This window comes from Tenrec ecaudatus, chromosome 14 (assembly GCF_050624435.1).
Source record: "Tenrec ecaudatus isolate mTenEca1 chromosome 14, mTenEca1.hap1, whole genome shotgun sequence".
Lineage (NCBI taxonomy): Eukaryota > Metazoa > Chordata > Mammalia > Afrosoricida > Tenrecidae > Tenrec > Tenrec ecaudatus.
Window position 1 is genome coordinate 110,021,425 of NC_134543.1, and position 19,336 is coordinate 110,040,760.

The window sequence follows — 19,336 nt, forward strand, 5'->3', positions numbered from 1 at the left end:
ATTGCTGTCAAGTCCATTCCAACTCAGACCGCCTTCACATATCATAGAGTAGAGCTAAGCTGCTGGGGTTTGGGGTTGTTTGTTTTGTTGGGGGGTTTTATTGTTGTTGTTTTTTCGCTTTCATCTTCACAGAAACAGATTGCCAGGCCTCCCTTTCACAACACTCCTGGGTGGGTTCAAACCCTCAGACTTTTGTTTAGTAGCCAGAAGAGATCGTTTCTATCACCAAGGGAGCATAATCTAATGACTCCAGTAGACAGAACCCTGAATGTCACCTATTCACATAGTCCACCAGGAAAGGAACAATCAGAGATGCGAAAATCAAGTATATTTGATGCCAATGCACAGATATTAAAAAAAAGTGTGACTCTATTTGAGTCTAAAAGAACAATAAATAAACCTCCTCCCAGCATGGTTCAGAAATAATGTAATACAACATACTACAGCAAACCAGACCGAACTCCCAGCCCTCGAGCCGATTTCGTCTCACGATGACTCCATACAGCTCGTGTGCACAGGATGTTAGACTTCGACTCTGAAACTGAGTTGGGTGGGTTTGGGGTTTTTGTGTTGTGCTTTTGCTGCTCTCTCAGTCCACCTCCAAAAGGTCACCACATTCTTCCTTTTCACCAGAATGACAGGAATGCAAACTCCGACTTTAGTCAGAAAGGGTAAAAATATGTAAATATTTCCTTAACACATGTTTGGAAGCATAGCTGATCCAGGCAGTCCTAGGAAAATAAGAGTAACGCCACTCTGGGTTTCTTGTTTGCAGACTTTTCGCCACATGGCTTGGAGCACAACCTCCATTCAGGATCCAGATGATTGGTGTTGCACAAGGGGCGAGGGGAGCTGGGTAAAGATCTAGCAACTTCTACACTGAGACGTGAAGACGAAGAACTAGAACACAAGGCCCAAAAGAAGCCATTCATGTCAGTTGGCCAATGCAGAGAGCCTGACCACTGCTGCGAGTTGCTAGACGCCGGGAGCTGATAAGAGAGGTCAAAGCAATTTCGCAATCAGTCCCACGAACTATGAGCTATAAATACTGTAGCCCCGCCGCCCCCTGAAGTTTCACAAGCCTTTGCAAACAGCTATACACTACAGTACATTTGCATTGGGGTACACACACACACACACACACATACACATTTTTTTCTCCCTGTGGCTGCAGGCTGTATAGAACCGCTCAGCACCCTCCTCCACTTCCTCTTAATTCAGTGCAGAACACCAACCACGTGTAAGACTGGGTACAAGATAAGGTCATTGCTCTTGACCTTCTCTCCTGCCAGAGGACCCAGACCGCTCTTCTCGGCGAAATGTATACGTCTCGTCAACGGAAAAGCATAAAAGAAGGGAAGCACAGAATGAGTCCTGTGTCGACGATGTCCAATAGTTCACGCTTCTCCAGAGCCAGGCAGAAAGCGGCTAGACAGAGGCTTAATACGTGCCTGAGGAGGGGCCTCTCGTGTAGTGCGTGTAGGCCATGTCTGCAGTGTGTGTGTGTATACACACATACATACAAGGATAAGTCAAAAAGTATTGCTACCCACTCGTAGACACGTTTATTGTACAAAAGTCAACCTGTGAAGCTCGTATTTCTCAACAGATGCCCTAGGTCTAAGCATCGCTGAAGGTAGTGTCTCCCTCTAGCCCTCCCGTGAATAATTTTTTGATGGTGATTTGGAGACGCTCAGAGGGCTTTTAAATGTTCTCATAAATTCTAGGGAACAAAAGGAGGCTTGAAGCGACAAGGCTTCCCTTGAAGCTGAGGGCTGTACGGTGGATGGGCCAAGGTTTCCCAACGAAGTGCTCATCAGACAGTCCGTGCTACCCTTGAAGAAAAAACAGCTTTATTGCCGTCCTGGGAGAATACGAATTTTTTTAAAACTCCTTGGCACACAACTTTTCTGATCTTTTTTCACCAATGTGATAATCCTTAAACTTCTTCATAATAAGCCCCGCAATCCTTCTGTGTCCTTCCAGAAGATCCATCAAGATTATTCTTTTGGAATCCCAAAGTTCAGTGAGCATACCCTGCTGAGCTGACCTCTCGACCTTGAATGTAACTGGCCCAGCAGATCCCTTCAGAAGCCAGTGTTTTGACTGGATTGTTTTGAAGGCACTTAAATGAGACAAAAAAAAAAAAGTGGGTTACTGAAAGAACAATTGATCTGCAGCCATCCACTGGTCATAGAGACATGTTTAAAGAGCAAAGTGTGTATGAATTAGAAGTCATAGCGATACTTTCTGACTTAACCCCTCTGTTAGTTTGGGTAGAGTAGAGAAACAAATTCATTGACACTCATGTGTATAAGAGAGTTATTTATAAAGTATAATTGTACATTAAGAAAGTATCCCAACCCAGTCCAGTCCAAGCCCATATGTCCAATATCAATCTTTAGAGCCCTCTTCAGACTCATGAAACACAAACATTGACACCAAATGCAGGATGATCACAGGCCAATGGTAGAAAGTCTTTAGATCCAGTGGCGGTGTAAGCATCTCCAGGCTGGCAGGGGTCTCCACGTGGCTTCTCCAGCACCCAGGGCTGCATCACAGTAGGCGCATGTGGCTTCTCTTCATGGATGTCTTGCAGGGAGTCAGCCTTGTCAGTAGAGAGTCTCCATGGGAGTGAGCTGAGAGAGAAGTGTCTCCCGCCTCCAAGGAGGAAATACAGGAGTTCCCAGAATTCTCAGGAGAAGGCCATGCCCACACAGAGGCCTCATTGGTTATATCTTGACTGACAGACTAGACTCCACCCCTTCACCCTTAATCCTCTCAAGTCCCAAATTGACACCAGAGTATGTAACTCCCACATTCTCCCTCCCCCCATATATACACATCCCCAAGGATAATGGGCACAGAAATCTCCATTCATGACGAGGCTGATGAAAACGCAATGCAACATGGTTATCATCATGATAGAATCATTTTCTGACCTAAATTAGCTACTTCGACAGAGGAAACATGAGATTGAGAAAGAAGGGAAGAACATTAAGAATTCTAAACCAACAGCTATCAACTCTGTCACTCCCATGACAAAATCACGCCCAATAATTCTTGCTCAGAGTGTCCAGAACTTCCTGGGAAACTCAGAATCTAGGAGAAGAAAGCGAGAGGAAATCCCTGGGCCTCACTCGAACCTTCCAAATATGACAGAAGTTCACCTCCATCTGAAATGTCAATCCAGGCTACAGTCAATGTCATCAAACCCTTCCCACCCACAGCCCATTACAATAACTCTTCTGGATTCAGTTCAACCTTAAACCAAACCTTGGACTTGCTTCAGAGGCCCCTGAGCATTTGCAAGGTGCCCTGTTGTTGAAATCACTATGTTTTCCAAACAAAAACAAGGACATATTATCTGACAAAAATGATTGTATCTATGTAGCAACAGCACACAGTGGCAGGGTAGAAAAAGCAAAGAAAAACAAACTTCACTTCAGTCCTATTAAGTACGTTTGATTTTCCTGAGTAGTTAAAAAATTATAGTAACATAAACTTTATTAGTTTAAAATGCAGAGAACTTAGTAATGAATAAAGCAAAATAAGTACTGAACACTAATACCCACCAAATCCGCTGACATCAGTTAAATCCTACTCATAGCGACCCTAAAGGACAGATAGATTCTTGGGCGATAAGATGATGCATCATCCCATAGGATTCAGGGTGACATGGCTAGGTAACAAAAGCCACAAAATGTCCCCGAATACAACAAACTGGGACATAAGCCATTTTTGGCCTGTATTTTAACAGTTTGTGAGTAGGACGGGGAAATATACTTCTATTCTACTTCACTGGTGTATGCGATTGTTTTTAATAGCTAGCTCTTCACTTGTAACTTCTCTTCCAAGTTACCTTCTAAGCCCCCTCCGCAACAACCCAACTCCAGGTGCCCTGGGGGTGGTTCAGCCTCAGTAGACTTGACCACTCTCGTCCAGGCACAGTAGTCAAAGATTGGGTGGGCTAGCGAAAGCCTCTCCTAGTAGAACAAACAGGTGGGCTCTGCCACAACTGACCACATCGTTGCAGGAATTGGCTTCTTTGCCGGATGTCTATAGTGCGTCCACCTCCTTCAGCCAGACCCACTTCTCCACGTCTGGCCTCTTACAGCAAGACGGTCTTTCTGTTTCCTACCCCCTGAGCAAAACTTCCTTTCAGATAAGAACGGGATAATAAGAATTCTGGACCAATGACAATAAAAAAATATGTGAGTGGTTATGCAAATTCATGTCTCATATGTGTATGCACATGCATATGAAGTTAGGTATGTGTGCACTGGTTGATGAATCTATAGGCATGTGTATATACAGCTGTATGTGTGAACACATGTATCATCATATACACAATAAGCCATGTAGGGAACAGTCAGGGATACTTCTTACACATACCCAGATGCTTTATGAGATTGGTTTTCTGGCTGTGAACCCTTAGGACCATAGTCTTTTAAAATAATTTAGTTCATTGAGAGAAGATAGTTCATAAAGTGTATGCTCGCCATCCCAATTCACTGAGAAGTATCTCAAGTCTTAAAAGCTTTAGAGCAGCCACCTATGAGTCACTTATTGGTCTCTAGTTTTTTGGAACAAAAGAGAAAGAAGGAAATAAAAAACTCAGAGAAGAAAGTCCAAAAGACTAAAAATCAACAAGGACCACTCCCTCATCTACCCTGAGACCAGAAGAACTAGATGATGCCCAACTATCACTAATGACCATTCTGATGAGGAACTCAATAGATATGTCCCAATAGAATGGGAGAAACTGTGCAACAGAACACAAATGCTTTAAGATCCACGCTTATTGAATTGGTGAGATTAAAGGCTCCCCAACACTACCACCCTGAGATACTCTTTAGACCTTAAATCAAAATTATCTCTTGAAGGTATCTTTAGGCTAAATAAGACTTACTGCCATAAAATATAATATATCACACATTAGTAATGAACTCCTTTAAGAAATTAATAAATTCTTGTTCTAGTAGTTAGGTACAAGTCAGTAATGACCCTCTCTCCGAATAATAGAACAAAACACTGCCTGGTCCCACATCATCCTCATAATTATTTCTGTGTTTGAACCCAATGTCACAGCCATTGTATCAATAATCTATATGAGACAAAATGGACAAAAATTACTCTATAGCAAAGACAAGAAGGTCCGGGGCAGGGAGACTAAAGTACTAGAAATGATACCAACAGAATGGAATCAATAAGAATGATGACATGTAAAAAATGTAACCAGTGACACTGAATAATTTGCTTGCACTTTAAAAATGGAACCTAATTTTCTGTGTAAAATTCCACCTTGCACACAATAAAAATCTTCCTTAAAAATTAAATAAGGTCTGGAGGATTGTAATACATATGTATGAATTTTGAAGTGTATTAGTTAAGTAACTGGTTATATTATTTAGCCAAGAGAACACTAGGAATTAGTTGTAACGGCTGCTGAAATTGAAAGGGGACCCTTGGGAGATGCAAATAATAAAGCATGTAACTACTAATCAAAAGGTTGACAGCTCAAATCCATCCAAGGGTACCTCAGACCAAGGCCTGGCAAGCTCCATCCCAAAGGTCCCAGACTAGAGAAGCCTGCAGAGTACAGTTCTACTTCAAAGAGCATGGGAATCGCCCCAACCGTGGCTGGTCTTGTTTTCTGGTTTGAGAAACTGGACCCTACCCTATGAGCTGCCTGCTTTCTAGGATCTTTAAGGTGAGAAGCCGGGATGGGGGTCCCTTGATTTTAATTCTGAAGGGGTCTCCATGGGACATAGTATTCCCAAGTGCCCATGTAACATGGCCCTAGGTAACAGTCTCATATACCAGGATTTAGGTAATGAATTTAATGGTCAAAAATACGATTGATCAAATATATATATGATCGATCAGAAAATATAACACACAAAGATGTGCAAGTTAGTTGCTGTTGAGTCAGTGCACTCCTGGTGCCTCAGGGTCAACTGTGCTCTGTGGCGTTCTCAACGCTAGGACCTTTCAGACTGATCCCTAGGCGTGTCTTTGAGTTGCCTCTGGGTAGGTGGGAAAAGCCAACCCTGCTCCTGGTAATTCTTCAGGGACGCAACAAACACAGCATGATCTGCCTAAATGTGGAAGCACGCAGCATGATTTCATCTGTTCTTTGGCAAAGTTTTTATTAAGATGAATAGAAACACCCTATACACAAAACCATACATGCAATCAAGCAGAGAGCATCCTTTCCCCTGGCGCTCTTTGCTGAAGGGAGAGGTCGCGTCTCTCGGCAGTGATTTAGAACCACCTGGAACTGTTCCCATCTGAACCATCTGCCAGTCACCATAACTCAGGCGACGAAACTTCAGACTGTGGTCGTGAAAACAGCTTCCCTGGCCTCCAGGAGCTTCATCCGCTTCTCCGGACCTGGAGCCTCATTTCTCGAAGGTCTCGGTCAACACTGGCTGGGTCAACAGGTAGCTCTGGTTCCTTTGAAGAAGCCAGCCAGCCAACTTCTCCAAGCTACTTCACATAGTTCTTAATAAAAATAACCTCTAACAGGGCACAGAGAATGGCTCGTGTGCTGGCTTGCGACAGCTTTCTGTTTTCGCCCATCACCGGTGATTGTGATTCCATTCTCTCTTTCTCCAAATGGGTCTCTGTGTCTCCCTTCCACCATCATTGGGCTCCCCCACCCTCATTACCTCTCTGTTCCTCTCTCTTTCCTTTGTGCCTCCTCTCTTCTCTCTATTTATTGTCTATTTTCAGGTCACTTGCAATCAAATGTTCTGTTCCCATCTGTCTGAAAAGCAGTGTTTCCAAGATAGCACAGCTCCTTCTCCTGTGCAGCCAGTCAATCCATTGCTGGTGTCCAACATGGTACAAGACCAATCGCCTTATCCTCAAGCACAAACCAGTCCTTATCCTCAAGCACGAGTATTGTGTCAGGGAGCCTGCTACCACACATGCCGGGCACTGTGTTAGAGAGGAAAATGAAAGTGACTAAGACGGACACACCTGCACCAGATGGTAACTTCTAACACCATTCTCCAATCAATAACGTCGGGGCTAGACATGGCTGGTTCTACGACTAGGACAGGGAATAAACAAGATGAGCCTGGAGCACTGGGGCATCTTGCAATGGCACAAAGAAAAGATGTCCACACAAACCCACAAAATCCCACAGTGGTCTAGTACAGCCAAGGGACAAGGAGCCCACTGGAGGGGCTCCCTGGGGCCAAAGCTAAACAAGGCAAGCAACAAAAGACTCAAAGCAGTGGTTAAGACACAGTCTCAGGAGTCCTGGTGTGCAGTGATTAGGCCACAAGGTTAGCAGTTCTAAACCACCAACTGCTCCCTAAGATGAAAGTAAGGCTTTCTACACCTGTGAAGACTCACACCCTTGCAAATCGCCAGGGACAGTACGACCCTGTCCTATGGGATTGTTGGGAGCCAAGGTCAGCGTAATGACAGTGAGTTTATTTAGGGTCAATACCACAAGCAAAATGCTAACAGCAAGGTGTGTCCAGGCCCTAAAGCTGTCCAGAACAAGGCCCTTTAACTTCACCAGGCAGGGCAGATGCCAAAGAACATTGCCAAGGCATTTCCCAAATCTCAGAAACCATTTTAGATGGACAGCCAACTTCAGTCAACTTTATGAGTGGTTGTGTGTGTGTATGTGTGTGTGTGTGTGTTGTGTTCTTTGAAAGGGAAAAAACTAAAAGCTCAGGACACCACAGGATGCACTGTCCCAGGGAATTCAGCATGGCACTCTGCAGCCCTGAAGTAACACCAGAATTTACAGTCGGTCACTGGGAGTAGCACGTCCAGATTCCTGTGAAGCACCGGGCGCTTCTTGTTTCCGATGCTTACAATTCAACAATCCTACGAACACAGGAGAGCCTTGGGGTGGCACAAGGATGAACACACTCAACTGTCAGCCAAACAGCTGAGGGTCTGAGTGCACCCAGCCATGCTGCGGAAGAACGGCTCAAAGATGTACTCCGGAAAAACACGCACGGACCCCCAACATGGCACCGCTGTCCACTAACACATATGGGACATCACGGAACCAGAATCGTCGTGGTGGCAATTAAACTAAGGTCACAGGGCTTGGCACAGACAATGAGGCTGGCCCTCACAGTTCTGAAGACCGTGACTGTCCCACTAGCCTGCATAATCTGCACTTGACCATAGTCTCTAACAGAGGCGATCTGAGTCTGGCCTGCTGCCGTCACAACCCCTGGCCAGTTAGAATAAACGGGGCTCCACCTGAAGCTATGGAAGGAGGCGTGACTGTGGATGAAGTTGGAGCTCTACTCTTCCGTCCCGGGAGGTTGGTTGTTCACGGCTCAGGAGACGATTCCGACCTCATGGCAACCCCATCTGTGCAGACAAGAATCGGTGACTTTTGGGGAGCAGAGCATCACACTATCCTTGAGACAGTCCTCGGTGGGTTCAAGCAGCCAACTTCTCAGCTGGTGGTCAAGAAGTAGTTCACACTGCCTGAGACTTCTTCTATAAGAGTTGGTAGTGGTGGTGGTGGTGTTGGTTTTCCATTGAGTCAATTGTGACTCACGTCAACCCAAGGACAGAGAACTGCCCCCATTGAGTTTTCCAGGCAATCACCTTTATGGGAGCAGACTGCCACATCGTTCTATTGCAGAGCAGCTGGTGGGTTTGAACCATCAACCTTTTGGTTAGCAGTTAAGCACTTAACACTACACCCCCAGGGCTCCTTGCTCAGAATTGGTAAGGGTTATCTTAAAATAGACACACACAGCCTGCTTGCACCTCAGGAGGCTTGGAGAAGAGGTGGGCAAACATAGCACAGAAACTCAGGGAGTTTCCAAGGAGCGGCTTCCTAGACAAGCTCAAGGAGAGTCCTGGCATCTTCTTGGATCTTGGGAGAGTCACTCCATTGATTCAATCTGAAACCAGGCTGTACCAGAAAGAGGTGGCATTGAGATATCTCAAAAAAGAAAAGTAATTCTGATATTATAATGGACACTTGGATGAATTTTATTGAATCAAGAATTCACTCCTTAAAGCATGCCTAACCCATGTGAAGTCACCCAGTAGAATAGTACAAATAGATAAATAAATAAATAAAACTTTTAGAGAGCTTTATAATTGACAAAATTACCATGCAAGCCTTGAAAGAAAATGTATAATGTTCATTTTCAGATGAAACAGAGATGGTAAATAATGTTCAAAAGCTACACATGAAAACATGGAAAAACTCACTAATTAAGACCAGGAGAATGTATTAATAAAACATTAATCCAAGGTTAGTACTCGAACTTTTTAGATTTGAGATTAGAAACTGTTTCCACAAATATCCCCCCAACACACACACACACACACCCCAAAATCTGTTCTCATTTTACAAACTAATTTGCAATAGTTTTTTGTGGTCGGATTTTTTTTTCCCTTAGTTCTGCAAACTCAAAATTTTAAAAACCGAGCTAACAAAGAAAGCATGCTTTGAATGATAAAGTAGCACACTGTAAGAACATAAACTCTTATGGGGGATCCCTGGTGGCTCTGTGGGGTAAGAGTGGGCCTCTAACCACCAGGGAGGCGTTTGGAACCCACCAGCTGTTCCATGAATGCACAACAAGGCTGTCTGCTCCCACACAGATTTACGGTCTCACCACCCAAAGGAAAGAGCTGTGCGGCTGCTCTCTGCAGATGCTGGGAGAAGAAGGCACTCCATGGCGGTGGCGTCTGGTTTGAGCTAACATCTATGGACTCAGACGTTCTGTTACTGAAATCTCAGACGCATAGTGAATACCCTGTTCTTCAGGTAAAACGATAAGTCGGCTCTTAGCATGGTCAGCGTTTAGGGGAGCAGTTGGGTGGGGAGTGACGCAGATATTCGGAACACACTCATGCCTGGCCGTGGAATGTAGCTTCTACATGTATTTGAACACGGATGTGTCTCGTCTCCTGAAAAGTCGCTTCAACAAAATAATCAGGTCATGCAATTAACTTTTTGACCTGGTTTAAAAAGACAATGAGTTGCAGAAAGGCTAGACTGATCCGATTAGTGTGCTACAAAAGCGTCCAATTGCAGGTGTTTGTGACTTATTTCGGAGGTTACTAGGATGCTGTCCATTACACCTGGAAAGTCTTGACTCTCACTTCAACCACCAGTGCAGGTCTTCTCGGAAATTCAACATGAAAGATTTCCCACTCCACTGGAGGGACACCAGCATGGTCCTCTGAACACCTTTTTCACCCGGGAGAAGGTGTAGCAGTGTTCATGTGTCAGGCTACCATGAAGCCAACACAAAGCTTCAACGCAGTGCCAAGGTCTGCAGAGAAGAGAATGCTGTCGACATTGATCAGGTCCATCCACTCAGAGCCTGGTTGTTGTTCGTGCTCATCAAATGGATCTGGCGCATGGTGACCATCTAGAGATGCAACTAAACCACGAAACAAACGCAGCCCGGTCCTGCACCGCCTTCAAGATCATTGGTATGTGGGACTCCATCCCTGTGGCTGGATTGTCAATCCACTTCATGAAAGTCTCCCCTCGTTTGCACTGAGTCTCCATGTGAGCAAGCATGATGTCTCTTTGGAATGGGGCATTCCTGATAGTATGCCCTCTGCCCAGGGCTCTGGTACCAACAACAACAGCATTAGTTTGCGCAAGATGTATATGGAGAAATACATCATAGCATGTATTTCAGTAGTACAAAACACACAGTAAATGCACCTGGCACACATATATATACCTGAATGCACATACATGTCTGAGAAAGAACACAAAACTCTCTGAGAGAAGCGCCCGGGACAGTTCTTGACGCCACATTTCTCTCTCAGGAGTGTGTGAGTGTCCCACTGGTTTTCAGAGTCTTTCCATTGAGTAACGGAAGCTGAACTAGTTCCTATTTCTTACATAAAAAGAGCATTCTTAAGAAAGAAATGCTGAAATGAAGATATAAACATTCACTTCTGAATGTTAAAATATCTGTAAATATCTTCTGCTTTCCATCCATTATCCAGCAACTGACGGACTTTCCCCAAAGGCCCTGCCTGAAACTCCTTACTCTAAAATAAAAATAGCAGAGTGTCTCCATCTGGATTCTCAGAAGGTGCTAGAACGAGGGCAGAAGAAAGGATATTTGCATAATTATATTCTCTCCTCCCTGCCCCCCCCCCCCCCCAGTCTCAGGCTCCTCGGGTGTGGATTTTGGACTGTGTTACAGCTCCCATCCAAACCAACACACACGGCCATCAAATTGACTCCGACTCGGGTGACCCAATAGGACAGAGGAGAGCTGCCTTTTGGGGGTTCTGAAACTGCACATCTTTATGGGAGTAAACCGTCTCATCTGTCTCCCATGGAGCCATTGGTGGAATTGAACTGCCGACTTTGTGGTTAAGCAGCTCAAATCATAACCCGCTGTGCCACCAAGACCCCTTAGTAACTCACTTAGTCTTCAGGGTGAGATCATTTCCCCGGGATTCTCAAAGTCAAGAAAACAGCTTAGAGCAGGTCAGAAAAAGTAGGGTTGGCAGCATGGTGGACATCACCCACTGCGAAGCACTGCGTATTCGAAACCAGATGTACATCCTTCGCAGTATTAACAAACAGAAAATGAAAGAAAATAGCATTCCCATTTTGCCATCCTCACAAATTAATGAATCTACCCAATGATTGCCAATGGCTACTAGCATCACAAAAAGAAGATGAGCAGACATAACATGTCTCCTTTTGGAAGTACACGTAATACTTACAAAATCTTGCCAAAAAGGAGAGTCTGAATTGGGTTAAAGCTCTACCTGGAACTACCTATTCACAGGAAATAACAGGGCCAGATGAATATGATCAGTCACAGTCTCTTGAAACGGAGTCATCACTAGACAGTGAGAATTGGTACAGCACTTAATTCAGTGTGGTCCAGGCACTGGCCAACTCCGGCACATAAACTATGCATTACTGGTTTGTAATGAGATAAGGAATGAAAATCATCTCGCAGCTTACTTCCCCGAGAAAGTCTTGCAATGAAAAGGGGGGAGGGGTGTTGGGAAAGGTAACCAGCATGCTTAATGACATATGGATTTTCATTCTGGCACAGGCTGCTCATCTTACCACGGACCGGTGACAGGCAGCTTGTAAACCGGCATTTTTGTTGCATGACGTCATAGGAGATGATCTGGTTTCTTCCATAAATAAACTTCAAGGGGAAAAAATGATAGAGATGCAATCTATATACTAAAAAAGAATTAAGAAGTATGCAATGATAGAGGGCGTCTGTCCATTAAAAATATTTCAAAGATCAATTGAAAAATGTGACTCTTATTTGGGTTAAAATTACTGGCAAAAAAGTAATAAACCTATGATCCAATCAAAGAAACAGGAATACACACTGGATATTTTAGAGATTAAGAAAATAACATTGGTTTTAAATGTGATCCCAATATTGTGTTTGCTTTCCTTTACGTGTCTTTATCATTTAGAGACACATGCTGAGATATTTGCAAACGATGTTTCAGTAATTGATTTCAAAATAATCTGGCAGCGGAAAGAAGAAATAAATGAAACAAGAGTGACAAATGGCAAGTGCTAACAGGGGCTTTGTTGCATCAGGTGCTCGAATGTTGCATATATTTTAAGTACTCTATAATAATAACACAAACCAACAGCAACACGCTTCGCAGTACTATCTGGTCTATTCCCCCTAAAACCCCAACTCTCCTACAGCTATCATGACACACTGGCATGTCCCTCCCCTTTCCCTGATGAATCACCTCCATCAGTTACACAACTCAACATTCCTGAGTGGCACGGGGACCCCCCACCCCACCCCCATTAGAGAGAATGACAGTCCATCCCATGCCCAACACCCTTACCATTCAAAACAGAGACGAGCGCTAAGAACTCACAGAAAAACATTATGAATCTCCAGTATCCAGCTACAAATACCCTATTTCCCCGAAAATAAGACAGTGTCTTATATTACTTTTTACTCCCAAAGATGCACTAGGTTTTATTTTCAGGAGATATCTTATTTTTCCATGAAGAAGAATATGGTACACATTTATTGTTTTATTAAAAGAGACCTCGTACTTCCTGTCTGCTCCAGATGCACTGCGGCCAACAGTGACCTGCACAGCAACATCCGCCACTACGGTCCAGAGTTACGGTAGCTTCGGGGGGCTTATTTTCGGGGAGGTCTTATTTTCGGGGAGGGCTTATTTTCTGGGAGGGCTTATTTTGGGGGGTGCCTTATAGTTCGATGAGAGGCAAAACTGTAAGTAGGTCTTATTTTCGGGGGATGTCTTACTTTTGGGGACACAGGGTAACATTAATGTTCATTAGACAAGGATTCCCAGAACAAATGACTTAACCAAAGCTATGCAAATCACTAAGCATCGCACCTCGGAAGGATGGGTTCCCTCGGGAACAGCCATTGCTGTTTGACACGTTTGATTTTCCGTGTGAGAGCTGCTCTCTCCCATGAGCAACACAAACCCAGAGACGATGAGTGAGGGGAAAGGGCTGTACTCCTGGCTGAGCCCTTCACACAAATGGAAGAACTCTTACAGTCACGGGAAATATGAAAAGACAGAAGGGAGTCATTGAACAAGAACGCTTATACACAGTGGGACTCTTCAATGGGTGACAATGTGTGACTTATTTTTAAAGAAAGACCCAAATACAAACAATGAAGGGAGCCACCCCAAGGTCCACATTAATCTGGAATCCCTTATAAGAAGAAAAACATTGCTTGCATATTCCTGAAAAAATCGTGGAACTCTTTCAAGACTTTCAAAAGAAAAGACTATTTTGCTATTAGAACTTCATGTCTTTTTGCGATCCAAAACAGCAGAGAGAACGTGCACCTGAGTTCTGTTTCGGTGAGTGGATTTATTTTTGTTTGCTTGCTTGCTTGCTTGTGTTATGTATTCGTGTTGTTGGTTTTTAAAGTTTAAATTTTTAAGTATAGTGATGGTAGTGTGGTTTATCCCCATGGCCTGTAATCAGAGCCATCAGAGACAACAGGTCATATGGAAGTTTTTAATCATGAATAGAAAGATAACTCTGATCCATTTAAACCAGTAATAGTATATATACCCATGTAATGAGCCAAGTTTATCGAAACATTTTTAATGCAGTTTTTGTGGTAAAGCTAGATGTCTCGGCGGATACTCGGGTCGGCTCATCCTCAAGTATATACGGTACTCTGTTGGGGATGCAGGTGTGTTAATTCTTACATTCTGGAAGCGAATAGAAGCAACCTCAACTGGTCAGCGTTTATTGCCAATCACTTATCCAGAGGCTGGCATGTACAGAGCCCTGGTAGAGGAACTTTATCCCAGGGTGGCCGAACTTACAATAATGCATGCTTTGTTCCACTCCCCCAGGAGTTTGGTAGTTTAGCATCTTCCGGGAAAGTCAACTCTCATTAAAATCAGAAAATATAAATCACTAGAAGGAACTTAAAAAAAAAAAGACCTCCCATTTATGAAGCAAAATAAGTCATGGAAGGAAAATAATGTCTGAGAATCCCTTTGTACTGAGTGAGCATTACGCACTGCACGGCAGGAGGCCAGCGGAGAACACTCGCTTGAGAAGCAAAGGCCAGGACTCTTCCCAGCAGTGGCCAATCTGAGTCAGCCTGGCCCTAGATCATCCGGAGATGCCTTCCCAAAAGAACCCAGAGCAAGCAGTGAGGACAAAGTGAGTTGACAGAGGGCTACCCCGTGGCCATTGAGTTGATTCTGACTCACAGCAACCATAGAACTGATCCCTTGGGTATTTGAGACTAAATCGTTATGGGAATAGAAAGTACCACTTTCCTCCCTCTGAGCATATGGTGGGTTCAAACTGCTCATCTCTTGGTTGGCAGCCCAATACATAACTTGCGCTTGCCACCAGAGCTCCTAAAGATGGGCTGGCCCTAGGGAACAGGGAGCTCTCTCAATTTGGGTACAAGTTATTTTTCCACCTGACTTCCTTTGCCCTTCATGGCTAACAAGAACTCTTTTTCTTAAGAATTCATTGAACATGGCCCAGGCAAGACTGACACATAGCTCAAGCTTGGCTGCTAGAGAGTCTCAAGGAATTGGCCAGTTCTTTGACCAAAATAATGAGCCGATGACCATTGGCAAGGTCAGAGCCTTCCAGATCTAGCAGGAAAGAGAGTTTCTCTCTTGTGCTCTGTGATCCTGAGTCAAAAGGGTGGTGTGGCTTAGAGTTGCCAGTCGGCATCCTGTCAACCTGATCGTAACCAATTCCTCACTCTTGAAAGAGGTACTTAAAGCATATTTCAATAATGGCCAACCACCTCGCCACAAAACAGCCCGAACTCCCCAAGAGTTAGGATTACTGTCAAATAAAGTGGTTTTCCATCCCCTGCTTCCAGTTCCTAGGATCTAAGATCTTGTCACAAAGGCTCTTAGAATGAAAGTGTTCACTGGTTACAAGAATATTTGCCAGATCTAACCCTCAAAAGAGAAAAATGTGATTTTTTTTTTTAAGGAGGAGTCGAGAAAGCCATGTTGGGCAATAATTCTTAGCTTCTTTCCCAATATAGGGAATTAAGGAGAAGGGAAAATTTAAAGAATAAATCCATACACAGCTTCTAAGTATAACCTCATCTCCTTGGGCAAGTTTCCATAAAATTGCATTTTAAAAAATGTTTTATGAAGTTCAAGTTTGCTTCCCACTTTTTCTGAAAATAATCAGTTCCAAGAAGAGAAACTAGAGCCTGTGGTATCCAGATATGAATGATTATTTAACATTTGCTTTGCCATCAAATGGCAGTTTCTTTGTCGGCCTCCACTCCTCGCTTTCCTTATCTATAACAACGTTGTAATTGTTCCCCTCGTCCTAGCTGAGCATACCAGGTGCTGCCTTAGGAACGTGACGGACACTGTCTTAGGGCAACCTACAGGAGAACCTAAATCGTAGACCATCCCGGAGAGGAGAGGATTATAATTCCATTTTAACATCAGGATGCTTAAAGTCCTGAAAGGTTAAGGAACTAACTCATTAGAGGGTTCTCTCTCGTAGGTAGAAGTACCGAGACTTCAACCCAGGGCTGGCTGTCTCCATGCTCCTAAGGCTCCCTGAAAACACAGCCAATGGTTGTGAGCATTCATTGAAAATGACTGCTTGGGTCTTTTAAAAATATAGTCCTACAAGCAATACCACTCTACACAGCTGCCCACAACCAGACTCAACTAGGAAACAGTGTGAGGTAATTATAACATGTGACCCAGCCACTAGAGCGCTGGGTTTTTATGACTGAACTGCCAATCGCTCCTAGCCAACTCTTCAGGAAATGTTCAGACACTTTCTCAGATTCCAGCTAAAACATCAACTACGTGGCCCAGGGGAGCGCGGAGCTCACACGGTGGTAATGGGATATAAAATTTGCAAACTTGAGGTCAGTGGCCTAAACTCTGGGGTGTGGAGCTGCAGCAGTCCATGGGAGATTCAAAACTATTTGTAGACTTGAAGATTGCCGTCTAGCACGTCCTTCCTTGCAAAGACCTCCTCGTGGTCACCTGCGACATTCATCTCATCAGCAAAGGGAGATGAAGAGATCCCAAATGGTAATCCTGCCTAGCATGAACCGAAGAAGATGCTTGTGGCATCCACAGGCTTGTGGCAGGCATGCTCACCCTGAAAATCAGGCAGCCATTTCAATTAAAGTGCAGCTAATACTCAAGGAACTGTGTCACTTGGATTCGGCAGATGCGGAATAGAATTATTGGGGAGAGAAGCTATAGAAAAAGAATGCATCGGAGAAATGTTTTCATTTTCATGTTCATTGTACGGAATCCAGATAAGTAAATCAAAAGGTTAGGTAAGCTGAGTCGCGAAGTGACAAAACAAGAGTCCCTGCTTACTCATGGCTTAGAGTCTCCATGCCCCATTCCAGGATACTCTAGCACTTTAATTGCTAATCAAAGTGGAAATTTGGGTGTGGTGCAAGTTATCCTTCAGACAGCAAGAGAATAATCCTGCTCCTCTCTCTCCCACACTGGAAACTATTTCCCATTCAAGATCTCCACCACATTCTACCTAAAATGAAGGCTTCCCAAGAGAGCAGGTTAATATCAGAGGTCTAAAATCCCAGCCGTCTCCACTCAGGGTTTACCAGTGAGAGACTGGCCGCATTGCCTATGGTCAAATCTATAAGAGAAAATACAATGCCCGCACCTGCATCATACCGTAGGTGTGTTTATTGGCACAACTGGGTACAGATACCAGGCAACGACTCAAATACGCTGCACAATTTCCTATCCCTCAACATCCAACCCATTGCCCTCAAGTCTGAATCACAGACCTGTCCCAGATGGCTTCCCAGGATGTAAACCTTTATGGAAGCACACAGCTACATCTTTCTCCCAGGGAGGTGGCTGGTAGGTTTGAACCACTGACCTTACATTTAGGAGCCTAGCTCTTCAACCACTGAGACACCAGACCTTTCTCCCAACAACACACCTCTACTGTGATCAGTTCTTGCCATCCTGTGACTCAGTTTCCATACCTGGGAATGCCCAGAAGAAAACCAAACCTTTTGCAAAGAATTTCCTCCAGTCCTCCAACGTCGCATCCACCAGTCTTTAAAGTCTGGCCCACTCCCAACTCGAATTTGAAATTGTTTTGTAAAGACGGACCTTCTGGGTATGCAAGAAGATCTGAACTTAGAGCTCGTTTGCATTGAGGACATTTCACACTTAGAACAGCCCATAAGGGGTTTTCATTAAAAGCACAAATCGATTGGTCTGGTTATACAGGCTTCTAAATTAGCACTAAATGGCTATCCTGGGGGACGGGTGTGTGTTACCAGAGCACACGAAACCTTACATGGTGCGTGAGTGACAGAGTGCCCTGCTTTTCCGCTGTGTTCCTTTACATTTTCAGAAATGTCATTGTAGAAATATAAAGAACAGAGTATGTGCCAATTCAATACCTTTTCACACGCACGAGTCAATAAACCCAATTACATCCTAGGAAAGATTTTATAGAAATGGTGTTTGGCATCTGAATGCCTGTCTCTCTCCCACACCCCAATCACCTCCCAGAGCCTGCTGCCCCCAGAAGAGTGTGGTCAGGTCACAGGTCATGTCCTACCAAATGCTGCCGGGGGTAGAGAGCTGTCCCCAGGCAGGCGGCTTTCTCTGCCCAGTCCACGTCACTGGCTAACAGGGTTTTTCCCTCCAAAATATCCCCCTAATCCCCAGGTCCTCCCTCCTTTCCTAACAAAAAAAATACCCTTCTGTTTGTCATTGTTTTATTGTTGTTGTTTTTCCCCACTTAGCAATTTAATCCTTACTCATTATTCCTACCTTCCCTATTTAATAGGTGGCTCTGCGTATGAAGTTACTAAAAGGGGGCGGGGTACAGAGAAGGAGGACAGGCAAACAAGAGCCTACCTCTGGAATACATTCCCCTTATTTCTTGGAGTTATTACCAAACTTCAGCTCGGAACTACGAAATTTCACAGCCGACATAATATGCCCAGAGGGCCGACAAAAACCCCGTCTCCCCACACCAGCATCGTAAAATGGTTGTACTATATTTGGACTGCGATGTGTTAGGATACTTATATTTGAATGTACGTATGACTGATGGTCTAGGAATTCACAACCCTTCAAAACACTGAACCAAATCGCTTGTCTAATGGAACAGTTCTCCCCCTCGGAGCCTGTTTGCTGTCTGGAATACATCTTTGGCTAGGAATGGTGGTGATAGGGAATTTTCCTCTCTCCCTTCCACCTCTGAGGGGGCTGAATAAATAGATTCGGTAAGAACTTCAGCAATAACAAGCCACTTAAGTTGAGACAGTGATAAGATCGGAACAAATTTACAGCCAGGATTTGATACACAATCAGGTATCTACAATCAAAATTTAATAATATTCCTCCTAATCCAATATTATTCTATTAGCATGAGACAATCCCATGGAGTTGGAGTCTCTGGGTCATGCAAACACAGCTGCTAAGAGAAAGGCTAAGCAAATGTTAAGCCCACAGGTGCCTCAGAAGAGAGGCTTGCTGATCTACTGCCAAAAACTCAGTCATTGAAAACCCTATGGTTCTACCTGGGGGTTGCCATGATCATTACTACAAAATAATAGACCTAAACTCTTTGCAACACCAATTCTATTCATGATGTCACTGCTCCTTTCGTGTATTCCTTATAGCAACTGATTCCAAAAAGTTGTTCACCCACCGATATAAAAAAAATGTACCTACTAGTAGAAATGGAAACTGAAAATAAAATTCCCTATAGCACGATGGCGAAACATACTGATTACATAACCTAATAAGTTTGAGTGGTTGTAGAACAGCGGGTCCAAAAGTATCGCTACTAGGGTTTTAGCTCAAACACACC

The 19,336-nt window shown here is 44.1% G+C and overlaps 1 protein-coding gene across 2 annotated transcripts in view; it reads right to left on the reverse strand.

The window, feature by feature from the left end:
• The window catches only part of FBN1 (fibrillin 1), a 256,213-nt gene that overhangs the window by 216,404 nt on the left and 20,473 nt on the right, over window positions 1-19,336 (reverse strand). The window lies entirely within an intron of this gene.